At 40.9% G+C, this 13,153-nt stretch overlaps 1 protein-coding gene across 1 annotated transcript in view; it reads right to left on the bottom strand.

Moving 5' to 3' along the window:
- The window catches only part of LRMDA (leucine rich melanocyte differentiation associated), a 1,137,335-nt gene that overhangs the window by 327,813 nt on the left and 796,369 nt on the right, over positions 1-13,153 (bottom strand). The gene's annotated exons all lie outside the window — the stretch shown is intronic.

Below are 13,153 nucleotides of genomic sequence, written 5' to 3' on the forward strand. Positions count from 1 at the left end.
GAGATGAAGAAACTATTCTCATGCTGATTCAGTTCTTCTGTTGGGGTCTTCAAAATGGTTAGCATTAGCTGTTCCACTGGAATTCAGAATCTGCATCTGCAATTCTCAAACATAAACCTTATGATTGTAGTGTCAGAGATCCTATCTATCTTAAAAGCCTGATGTAACTCCAGAAATCCTGTCTATAGGAACAATGGGGATGCAAATAGTCAGGATCTGGTGTTACCTGACTTTCAGTTACAAGGAACTGGGTCAAAGTGCAGCCTGCTTAATTAATGCTTAATTATAACTACATTTCTGTCCAGAATTCTTGTTAACCCTGTGAGGATGGCATCAGGCTTTCCTAGAGATCTAGCTAGACTGTCTGGGTTCTAACCTGCCTCTGCCCCTCCCTTGCTATGTGACCTTGAACAATCTATTTGGCCTGAGGCTAAGTTCACTCGTTTTAGAAAAGGGATCATCCCATCGACTTCTTTGGGATGGTTATGAGAGGTCATTTTTTGGGCTCGCCAAACAGGATGTACCACCCCAAACTATATTTCTCTGGCATATTTCGAGCTGGTTACTCTGAGGAACTGCACACACGGAAGTAGCTCTGAAAACTTGTCCTTTTGTAAAAGAAACTTACATCTGTAAAGGAAATCTACATTAGTAAACTATCTGGGTCAGAAAAAGTCTGCTAGCTGCAGAAAACTGTTATGACCTGAGAGACTTTTAATCTGTGTAAGAAGACAACCCTTATTCGTCATACAGTTTCTAACCCCATCTTCCCAAAACTCATGTCCCTACCAGCCCCCAGAAATTCCAAGCTTCTACTCCTGTAACTCAATAGTCATGAATTCCCTCCCCTAGAATCTTATCAGCCAGGGACAATTATTTGTATCACAAGAGAGGAGAATAGAGGTGACACCACACCCAGAAAGACCCTGTCGCAGGCTGTCACCTATTCTGAGGGCCCATTCATCTTTCCCAGAAATCCTCTGCAGGTATACCTCATTCCACTGCACTTCACAGATACTATTTTTTCTACAAACTGAAGGATTGTGGCAACCCTGCATCTAGTAAGTCTACCAACACCATTTTTCCCACAGCATGTGCTTATCTTGTGTCTCTGGGTTACATTTTGGTAATTGGGGTAACATTTCAAACTTTTTCATTATTATTGTATCTGTTATGGTGATCTGTGATCAGTGATCTTTGATTTCATTATCTTAATTGTTTTGGGGTACCATGAATCATGCTCATAGAAGATGGCGAGCTTAATAAGTGTTGTGTGTGTTCTGACTGCTCCACCAACTGAGTGTTTCCCCATCTCTCTCTCTCTCTCCCCAGGCTTCCCTATTCCCTGAGACATAACGATATTGAAATTAGGCCAATTTATAACTCTACAATGGCTTCTAAGTGTTCAGGTGAAAGAAAGAGGCACACTTAAATCAAAAGCTAGAAATGATTAAGCTTAGTGAGGAAGGCATTTCAAAAGCCAAGACAGGCTGAAAGCTAGGCCTCTTATACCAAACGATTAGCCAAATGGTGAATGCAAAGGCAAAGTTCTTGAAGGAGATTAAAAGTGCTACTCCAGTGAGCACATGAATGATAAGAAAGTGAAACAGCCTTATTGCTGATATGGAGAAAGTTTTAGCGGTATGGATAGAAGATCAAACCAACCATGACATTTCCTTAAGCCAAAGCCTAATCCAGAGCAAGGCCTTAACTCTCCTCATTTATGTAAAGGCTGAGAGGTAAAGAGGCTACAGAAGAAAAGTTTGAAGCTAAGAGAGGTTGGTTCATAAGGTTTAAGGAAAGAAGCTGTCTTCATAAAAGGGCAAGGTGAAGCAACAAGTGCTGATGGAAAAATTGCAGCAAATTATCCAGGAGATCCAGCTAAGATTTGATGAAGGTGACTACACTAAACAACAGATTTCCAATGTAGACAAAACAGCCTTACATGGGAAGAAGATGCCATTTGGGGCTTTTATAGCTAGAGAGAAGTCAATGCCTGGCTTCAAAGCTTCAAAAGACAGGCTGACTCTCTTGATAAGAGCTAATGTATCTGGCGACTTTAAGTTGAACCCAATGTTCATTTATCATTCCAAAAATTCTAGGGCCCTTAAGAATTATGCTAAATCTACTCTGCCTGTGTGCTATCAGTGAAACAACAAAGCCTGGATGACAGCACATCTGTTCACAGCATGATTTACTTAAATATTAATTTAAGCCCACTATTGAGACCTACCGCTCAGAAAAAAAAGATTTCTTTCAAAGTATTACTGCTCATTGACAATATACCTGGTCACCCAAGAGCTCTGATGAAGATATACAAGGAGATCAATGCTGTTTTAATGCCTCCTCACACAACAGCCATTCTGTAGCCCATGTATCAAGGAGTAATTTCAACGTTCAAGTCCTCTTATTTAAGAAATATATTTAGTAAGGCTATCGCTGCCATAGATAGTGATTCCTCTGATGGATCTGGGCAATAGACATTTAAAATCTTCTGGAAAGGATTCACCATTCTAGATGTTACTAAGAACATTTGTGATTCATGGGAGGAGGTCAAAGTATCAACATTAACAGAAGTTTGAAAGAAGTGAATTCCAACCCTCACGGATGATTTTGAGGGGCTCAAGACTTCAGTAGAGGAAATAACAGCCGATGTGGTAGAAATAGCAAGAGAACCAGAATTAGAAGAGAAGCCTGAAGATAAGACTGAATTGCTGCAACTTCATGATTAAAGCTTTTAAAGATGAGGAGTTGCTCCTTATAGATGAGCAAAGAAAGTGTTTTTTGTTTGTTTGTTTTGAGATGGAATCTACTCCTGGTGAAGATGCTGTGAACATTCTTGAAATGACCACAAAGGATTTAGAATATTACTAAACTTAGATGATAAAGCATAGGCAGGGTTTGAGAGGATTTACTCTAATTTTAAAAGAAGTTCTAATGTGAGTAAAATGCTATCACACAGCATCACGTGCTACAGAGAAATCTTTCGTGAGTCAATCAATGTGGCAAACCTCATTGTTGTCTTCTTTTAAGAAATTGTCACAGCCATCCCAACCTTCAGCAACAACCTCCCTGATCAGTCAGCAGCCAGCAACTCTGAAACAATACCCTTCACCAGCAAAAAGATGGTAACTAACTGAAAATGCAGATAGTTATTAGCATTTTTAACAATAAAGTATTTTAAAATTAAGGTATGTATATTGTTTATTTAGACATAATGTTATCATACACTTCACAGACTACAGTATTGTATAGCTTTTATACACACTGGGAAAACCAAACATTCATGTGACTTGCTTTATTGCAATTTTTGTTTTATTGGGGCAGTCTTAATAGTGAAAGGAGGCAGCCAAATGCCTAGGCAGACAGTGGGGGTCCCCGGTGAAATCCCACCTCCAAGCTGATTACAGTTTGAAGCCTGAAAGCCAAGCTACAAGTTAAATTCTTGGACCAGACTGAGAACTTGTCTTCCCATTTGGCGCACTTTTCTCTGACTGTCCCCACCTTTCACCTATTTTACATATACCTACCCTTTCCTAATTGGTTTTCTTCACTGTCATGCCCACCTTTGAGTGGTGTCTTCGGTTTAAACTTTTTTGCATACCCTCAAACCAATCAGCACACACTCCCCATTCTGAGTCCATAAAAGGCCCCAGGCCCAGACACACAGGGGACTTTCCCACCTTTGGGTAGGGGGACCACCCCTGTGTCCCCTCTCCACTGAAAGCTGTTTCATCACCAATAAAACTCCCCACCTGGCTCACTCTTCCATTGTCAGTACATCCTTATTTTTCTTGGGTGCAAGACAAGAACTCGGGAACCAGTGTGTAAGCCAGACTTAGGCCGTCTCCTACAGCAGGTAGAGGCCATCTCCTGCAGCAGGTAGTGTGGTCGAGCAAGGCCAGCGTAGGGCATCGCTGGCCAGAGGTCTCCAGCTTGCACGGTGACCAAGAAGAAAATCCTGCATCAGTCTAGAATTGAGATTTCAGTATCTCCAAGGTATGCCTATACCTTCCCTAAGTTGTCTGCATTCCCCCTCTCTTCTCCCCTATGAAGAGGGTATAAAAACTTCTAGATCTCACTGGGTGTTCACTTTTGTTTTATATGATGCTCCTATGCATGTAATAAATTTGTGTGTCCTTTCTCCTATTAATTGGTCTAATGTCCATTTATTCCATAGATTCAATTATCAAACTCTCAGAGGGCAGAGGGAAAATTTTCACTCCCTTATATCATCAGAAATATAAATAAAAATAGTTAGCACAACACTCAGTAAGTGATTATGTTATTATTGTTATGTTTGTAATATCTTGGTGTCTGGTTATTTTAAATCATATCACTTAAAGAAACAGTGTTCCCTAAAACCAAGTTTATTATTATTCAGACTCCTCTAAACATGCTATTTGATATTTCTAGGAACAAAGAAGAGATAAACCAATAGAATAGGAATTATTGGAAATCACCGGGTTTCACCTCCACTTACACTGAAGTGTTATAGAAGAAATAGCCAAGAATGTGATTTTTATTTTAAGTCTACCCTGATCTCCCTAAAATTCTCTTTAGAATTCTCTTTGCTCTGGGATTGTATATGTTTTCCCCTCACTTAATTTCCCTCCTGTGGTTTGTATATAGAAACTGATAAGAAAGCACTAATCTCAAACTAACTGTGTGTGAGATTTTGTGGATATGCCCTTAATGTAAATAATCCGACCTCTCTCCTACAAACTGTTTCTGTCACAAGGCTATTTGTGATAATAACTACCACAGTCACTTAGAGACTTTTTTTCATCATTAGAGGGGTGATATCTCCACTAGCAAAGATGGTTTTTATTACTTTGCATAAACTTCTGTAGCTTAAAAGGAGCAGTAGTAAAGTTAGTTCAAGGCCCTTTATGACTTCTTTTGTTCTGCAAAGTTGGGGAGGAAAAACATGGATGAGGTATGAAAAGGCTGTTTGTTTACAGTCAGCACCAAGATCCTTGCCTTTTTCATAAAAGGAAAGGAAACCAGCAGGAGAATCACAATACCCAGCACCTCCTTGGGTCTCTCTGCATTCTCCACACTTGTGTATTAAGCAGCCAGGCAGCTGTTGAACAAGTACTATCAACAAAGCAATCTTCTAGCCCTTTGATTCAGGCTATTCATATCTTGTGCCCTGAAATAAAATGACTTTCACAATTAAAACACCGAAATCAATGCAGTATCTATTGTCATGTCTGCTGGAGAAAAGCTTTAATTACAGCCATAGTTAGATAACACAATCATTACACCTCCTTAATCTCAAATATAAAAACCAGCACCCTCTGAGTACTTTGCCACCCTTTCTTTGATTTTTTTTTCTTTTTCTTTTTTCTTTCTTTCTCTTTCCCCCCCAGCATGAATGGCTTTTTATCTAAGCACTTCAATTTGCATGCCTTTGCTCGGAGGCAGCTCCCCATGATATGTTAATTGCAGATTGCTTTAAGTACTAAAAGATTAACATAAAACCCTTTGCAAACAAGCTAATAGTTTATGATAATTTTTGCATGGCCTTTGTCTGTCTATCACTGGATTGCCTCTAGCTGTAATTTTATAAAGAAGCTGTAAAATATCATTTAAACAAGTTCATTTACACATAATTATTACCAGAATCACATTATTCAATTTAGATACTCCGGCCTATTAACAATCCATGAACTAAAATGTAATTAAACTATTTTCCTTTTATGAACCTATTCATTACAATGTATGGGAGATGGATCTCTCAGTTTCACTGCAAATTTCAGCACTTTGTTGTTGAAATTGACAAGTCTGGCACTCATTATGTGCTTTTAATTATATTAAAAGTATTGCAAGACAGCTCAGATAAAGAATATGTTTAGAAAAGAATGCCTGGAAATGCCAAGATGGTGTCATCCCCAAATATATATTTATTTTATTCATGCATGGGATTTTTTGGGTTTTTTTTTTTTTTTGCCCTCTTAACAGTGAAAAATAAAATCATGCTAGTTGTTTTAATTGATATTTTCATAGTTTCTCTTAGTAAGTTTTCTAATTTAAGCCAAGGATAAATATCTCATCTAATTAATAGTGTTTACTCATTTTTCCAGATTTCTATCTACTTTTTTTTGAAACTACAGTCAGAATAATACCCAAAAAGTATATTCTCCTAGCATTTACATACAGATACACAATTATTTCAGATATGAAGGATGCTGTATTTGTAATTTGATTTAAAACTACTGACTAGCTTAATTCTGGATACAAACTTGAATATGTGTGGAAGCAACTGAATTAATAAGAAACATTTAATCTGTTTTGAAAGGGACAAGTTTCCCTCTCTGCTTTCTGCTTGGTGTTGCTTGATTTCAGAGTTAACTCAACTTTTAGTTAGGGTGTTACAGTAGGTAGGTAGTCAGACATCAGCAGGGCAGGAGAGACCCACCCCTACCCCACCAGGAATGTCAGGCAACCATCAGGTGATGGTCAGGCAGTTATGACACTGCCTCGCTAAAATAATAATTGGTCCCAGGGGGCTCCAGGGAAAGGCAGCCTACCAATAGATAGAAATACCTGAAACTGGTTATCAGCAGCTTCCTGAAAAGAACTCAGGAGTTGGGTGAATGGGCTTAAGAAAGTGAACTAAGGGGCAAAATGGTGAAGTCAAAAATGGCTCAAAGGAGCATGCGTACAACTTTAGTAAACACACCCAGGTTGGGTGCTCCTGGAGCAGCTATAAAAGAGGATGCCACCAACTCCCAAGCCCAGACTGGATCCTCCCCAACCTCCCATCCACAAAGACACGGGCTTGGAAGAGATACCTCAAAGTGTGGGGGTGTTGATATGCTGAGTATTTTGAACTAAAGAAGCAGTCTCAGAACCAGAGTCTGACCTTCTTCTGTCTACCCTCTCTCACCCCTCTACCTCTCGCCAAGCACAGAGGGTGGCTTTTTCTGAAGTTCCCTCATCTGACTAAGGGAAGTTCCTCTAGAAGGAATGCAATTGTCTTGCATCACCTCTCTATAATCTCATCAAACAGGGAAGATTAACTTGCAGAAATGAAGACTAGAGTACACAGCACACTCAGAGCCCAGACAGACTTCGTCCCAGGACATCATCTGTTCCTGATGCCCATTCATCTCTCCTAAACATCATTTGCTTTTTCCTCTAAAAGTGCCTGCAGACCCCCACTACTCTCTCCCATGAAGAAGGGCATATAAGCTTCGAATCTCACGGGGTTATTGGGCACTCTGTCTCTTGTGATGCCCCATGCCTGTAGTAAATTTATGTACCTTTTCTCCTGTTGATTGGTCTATTGTCATTTCAATTCTCAGACTCAAATACCAAACCTCAACAGACGTTCTCGCCCAACAAAGACATACTTCGTATATTATCGTCCAAACCTTCGCATTCCATTGTCCCAGCTCCATTCTCCTTAGAATTTCAACATCTCCTGCTTCTACTATAATCCAGGTTGCATTTATCCTTCACAGGGAAACCACGTTTGCAAAAACTGTATCAGTGAGAAAAATTATAACAGTAAGCTAAGCTAACCTACCCCACATCTTGCCTTTCCCTTAGTTATTCCTGAGTTATTAGGCCAAGCTAACTTTGGAAAACATTTAAGCTATAGTTTAAATAATAGGCCTTGCCCAAAACTCAAGTGCTTTTTGTAAAGCTAGTGGGAGCCTATCAGGCTATGCAGAGGAGAACCTGAGTCCTGCTAAGGTGCAGGCATAAATGATTGTCAGCCATTATTCTGGGGGTTATAAGATGTGCAATGTCCCCAATTACTCCTGCAAATAACACAACTATTGTAGGTTGGCCTTTTGAGATATCTTTCCAGGTTTTTTGCATGTCTGACACCCATGGCTCCACCTGGACTCGCCAACCCCACTCCTGTGGCCCCACCCTGAATTGATTCAGTGCATAGGAGGACCGATTCAACCCCCTATGATTTCATCTTTGCCCCAACCAATCAGCGGCAAGTGTCTGTTACCTGATCACCTTTACCCCTTTACCCCAAACTGTCTGAAAAACGCCAATCCTATGAATTCTGGATGAGATGATTTGAGTATGAACTTCATCTCCCACATGGCATGGCTGGCCTGGTGTCTATTAAACTCTTTGTCTATTACAATGCCATGGTCTTTGTTTATGCAGAGGGCACCAAGGAACCCCTTGGGTGGTTACAATAGATTAAATGACCAACAATTTCCTGCTGGGCGTGGTAGCTCATGCCCAGCACTTTGGGAGGCTGAGGTGGGCAGATCACAAGGTCAAGAGATTGAGACCATCCTGGCCAACATGGTGAAACCCCGTCTCTACTAAAAATATAAAAATTAGCTGGGCATGGTGGCGTGTGCCTATAGTCCCAGCTACTCGGGAGGCTGAGGCAGGAGAATCACTTGAACCCGGGAGGCGGAGGTTGCAGTGAGCAAAGATCACACCACTGCATTCCAGCCTAGCAACAGAGCGAGACTCTGTCTAAAAAAAAAAAAAAAAAAAGGACTAACAATTTCCATTAAGAACCTTCCACGCCCTCCACAGTCCCCACTGGTTGAACTCTGTGAGCACTGTAGCCTGCAATGCTGAGTCAGAATTCTGCACACATTTTCTTATATAAGTATCTCTGTGTTCTGTGGGTATCTCATCTCCTCAACTACTCTGTGAGTTTCTCTTCTTATACCTCTATATCCCTCTTATGGCCTAATAGTGACTTATACTTGGCCAGTATTTAATAAAAAATACTGTACACACTGATGCGATATTAAAATCAACCTGTCTCCCTTTCTCAGAGAGCCAGTAATAGGACATACTATGAGAGACTATAGGACATGCCCTGTGATTCTCCGGTCTTAACACTAAGGTAGTTACTCTTCCTTGGGGATAATATCAAAGGGGAAATTCAGTTGATTACAAGAATGGCTTTATAATTTGGCTAAAAGAATCTTGAGAAACAAAAATCACCCTAAAACTATCAGGGCCTTGGGAAATTCACTACTATCCACAACCTCTGCATTCTACTCTGTCTGTCAAAGACTTGCAAGATTTCCACTGATGGAAAAATTACAGTTGGTAGGTACAATGCCCCACGTTCATGGAGCCAGTTGTCAATCACATTGAAGGAGTTTAGGAAGGAAGAAAAAACAGAGAAACTTTCAACTTTAAGACTCTTGCATAAGAATAGATTTAGGATGATTATCAAAATCTTAAAATAAAGAAACAAAAAAAAAGTCCACAGCTAGTGCTTCAATATACTTTACCGATATATTTACTGATATTACTTATTGGGTAGACTTTGAATCCAAGGAGGAACACAGTAAACAAGGTCACACCAACATGAAAAACCATTCTAAATACCTTTTTTCCATTCATACCTCACAGAATTTGATAGAACATAACCAACTCCTGCTTATCTGAACTAATTCAGGCAAACAGGCATGGGGAATTCACTCCATCATGTGATTCAGATAAAAGGTAGAGGCAATTTGACAGGCTTTCCATAATATTTTTTTCTAAAGTATATGCCATGTATTTCTCTCATCATAAACCTCACAACATTGCTTGTTTTATTCATCAGTATACGTTAAAATCTGACACAATGTCTTAGTGAATTTGTGTCGCTATAAGGGAGTACCTGAGGCTGGGTAATTTATAAAGAAAAGAGATTTATTTGTCTCACAGCTCTGCATGCTGTACAAGATGCATGTCACAACATCTGAATCTGGTGAGGGCTTCAGGCTGATTCCACTCATGGAGGAAGGTGAAGGGGACCTGATATGGTTTGGCTCTGTGTCCCCACCCAAATCTCATCTTAAACTGTAATCCCCACATGTTGAGGGAGGGAAGTGACTGGATTATGGAGGCAGTTTCCACCATGCTGTCCTTGTGATAGTGAATTATCACAAGATCTGACTTTTGTTTTGTTTTGTTTTCTTTTCTTTTTTGCAGATGGAGTTTTGCTCTTGTCGCTCAGGCTGGAGTGCAATGGCTTGATCTCGGGTCACTGCAACCTCTGCCTCCTGAGTTCAAGCAATTCTCCTGCCTCAGCCTCCCAAGTAGCTGGGATTGCAGGCACGTGCCACCATGCCCGGCTAATTTTTGTATTATTAGTAGAGACGGAGTTTCACTGCGTTGGCCAGGCTGGTCTTGAACTCCCAACCTCAGGTGATCCACCCGCTTCAGCCTCCCAAAGTGCTGGGATTACAGGCATAAGCCACCACACCTGGCCTGATCTGATGGTTTTATAGGTGTTAGGCAAGTTCCTCCTTCACTCACACTTCTCTCTCCTGCTGCCTGGTGAAGAATGTGTTTGCTTTCCCTTCCACTATGATTGTAAGTTTCCTGAGGTCTCCCCAGCCTTCTGGAACTGTGAGTCAATTAAATCTCTTTCCTTTATAAATTATCCAGTCTCTGGATTAAGAAAATGTGGCACATATATACCATGGAATACTATGCAGCCATAAAAAATGATGAGTTCATGTCCTTTGTAGGGACATGGATGAAGCTGGAAACCATCATTCTCAGCAAAGTATTGCAAGGACAAAAAACCAAACACCGCATGTTCTCATTCGTAGGCGGGAATTGAACAATAGGAACATTTGGACACAGGAAGGGGAACATCACACACCGGGGGCTGTTGTGGGGTGGGGGGAGGGGGGAGGGATAGCATTAGGAGATATACCTAATGTAAATGACCAGTTAATGGGTGCAGCACACCAACATGGCACATGTATACATATGTAGCAAACCTGCATGTTGTGCACATGTATGCTAGAACTTAAAATATAATAAAAAATATATAATAAATAAATAAATAAATAAATAAATAAAATAAATTACCCAGTCTCAGATATTTCTTTACAGCAGTGTGAACATGGACTAATACAGGAGCCAGTGTATGTACAGACCACATGGAGAGAGAAGAAAAGAGAGAGAAGTGAGGAAGTTCCAGGCTCTTTTTAACAACCAGCTGTTACAGGAACTTATAATAGAGCAATAACTCATTCATTACCAATCCATTTATGAAGCATCCATCCCCATCACCCAAAAAGTGGTCCCATTAGGCCCCACCTCCAACACTGGGGATCAAATATCTTTTTTTTTTTTGAGACAGAGTCTCACTCTGTCACTGAGGCTGGAGTGCAGTGGCATCATGTCATCGTCAGCTCACTGAAACCTCCGTCTCCTGGGTTCAAGCAATTCTCCTGCCTCTGCCTCCTGAGTAGCTGGGATTACAGGCGCCCACCACCACACCCGGCTAGTTTTTATATTTTTAGTTGAGCTGGGGTTTCACCATGTTGGCCAGGCTGGTCTCGAACTCCTGACCTCAGGTGATCCACCCAGCTCAGCCTCCCAAAGTGCTGGGATTACAGGTGTGAGCCACCCACCGTGCTCGGCCTGGGGATCAAATTTCAGCATGAGATTTGGAGGTGTCAAGTATTTCCAAACCATAGCACACAGAGACAACTCAATAAATGTGTTAAACATTTAATTAATTAGTGGATACCTGACATACTAGCTGGGACTTTACTTCAAGATGTAGTCATAACAGAACCAGATATACCATATCTGGTACATTTACAAAGAAATACAGACTCAAATGCTGGGTTTGTATTGTTAAGAAAAAGCATCCAAAACTTGGATGTAAAGGGGTAGGGGGACAAGGAAGGACACAATATCCCTTCAATGGCATACTGTATCTTTGTGAACAGGTCTTCCCAAGGGTTAGTTAATTCTTCCTAGATCATACCTATATTTGACTTCACTGCTCATAACTTGATCACAACCTAGATACAATGAAGTTACATGTTAAATTGTAGATTTTTGTCCAGTAAAAAAAAAAAAAAAAAAAAAGAGTCCTAGACATTATTATTTTATTGCTCTGTAGAATACTGACCAGCTTTGAATCTAACCTAGCAATCCTTGCCTAACATTTTTTTTTCTTTTTTGAGACAGGGTCTGGCTCTGTTGCCCAGGCTGGAGTGCAGTGGCATGACCTTGACTCACTGCAGCCTCAACTTCCCAGGCTCAAGTGATCCTCCTACTATAGCCTCCTGAGTAGGTGGGACCACAGGTGCATGCTACCATGCCTGGCTAACTTTTGTATTTTTTGTAGAGATGGGATTTCTCCATTTCCTCCAGGCTTGTCTCAAACTCCTGGGCTCAAGCAATCTGCCTGCCTTGGTCTCCAAAAGTGCTGGGATTATAGGCTGAGCCATCATGCCTGGCCCCCATTCTTTTTTTTTTTTTTCAGTGCTTATACATACCCAGTTCCTCAAGTGCTCTTAGAACCAGCTTTACCACATCACTGGTTCCCTCATTACTAATTTAAATATATTAATAATTTTTACATAATGATATATGTGTTCATATAGAATTTGAGAGTCATATAAATTTTTAGAAAATTATAATGTCCTAGGACAGGGCTTAGCAACCACTGTGATGCTGAGGGGCCCTACTGAGGCACAGCCACAACTTCCCAACCCTAACTTACGTAGACATAAGGAATACCTGGGGAAACTAGAGAACAGAATGGTTGGCAGGTAGCTGATCCCAGTCAACCTTCCATATCCGGCAGGCAAGAACAGAAGGCTGAGGCCAAGGGATAGAACAAGAAGACAGACAATTCTCCCGAACAGGAAGTGAAAGAAGAGTAGCTGGAGGAAAGAGTGGACAAGAAAACAGAGAAAAGACCACGAAGAGATGCTGTCACAGTCAAATGAGCTGATATAATAAAGGACCACAGACTGGGTGGCTGAAACAATAGGAATTTTCTCACAGTTCTGGAGGCTAAAGTCACAAATCAGGTGTCAGCATGGTTGGTTCTGGTGGGAGCCCTCTCTGGAGCTGCACACTGCCTACTTCTCATTGCATCCTCACAGGGCCAAAAGAGAGCAGGAAAGCTCTCTGGGAGCCCACAGGTAAGGGCATTAATCCCATTTATGAGGGCTCCACCCTCATGACTTAATCACTTCCTGAGGACCCCTCTTCCTATTACCATCACATTGCAGTTTAAGATTTCAGCATATGAATTTTGGGGGAACACATGATTCAGTCTATAACATTATAGACACATCCATTAGAGAGAGGTAGGAGCCTCAAGGGAGTCTGCTTTGATACTTGCACCTTCAGAGAAAGAAATTCCTCATCTCTACAAGAAATGGCTGGA

This window comes from Gorilla gorilla, chromosome 8, assembly GCF_029281585.2.
Source record: "Gorilla gorilla gorilla isolate KB3781 chromosome 8, NHGRI_mGorGor1-v2.1_pri, whole genome shotgun sequence".
NCBI classification, from domain to species: Eukaryota; Metazoa; Chordata; class Mammalia; order Primates; family Hominidae; genus Gorilla; species Gorilla gorilla.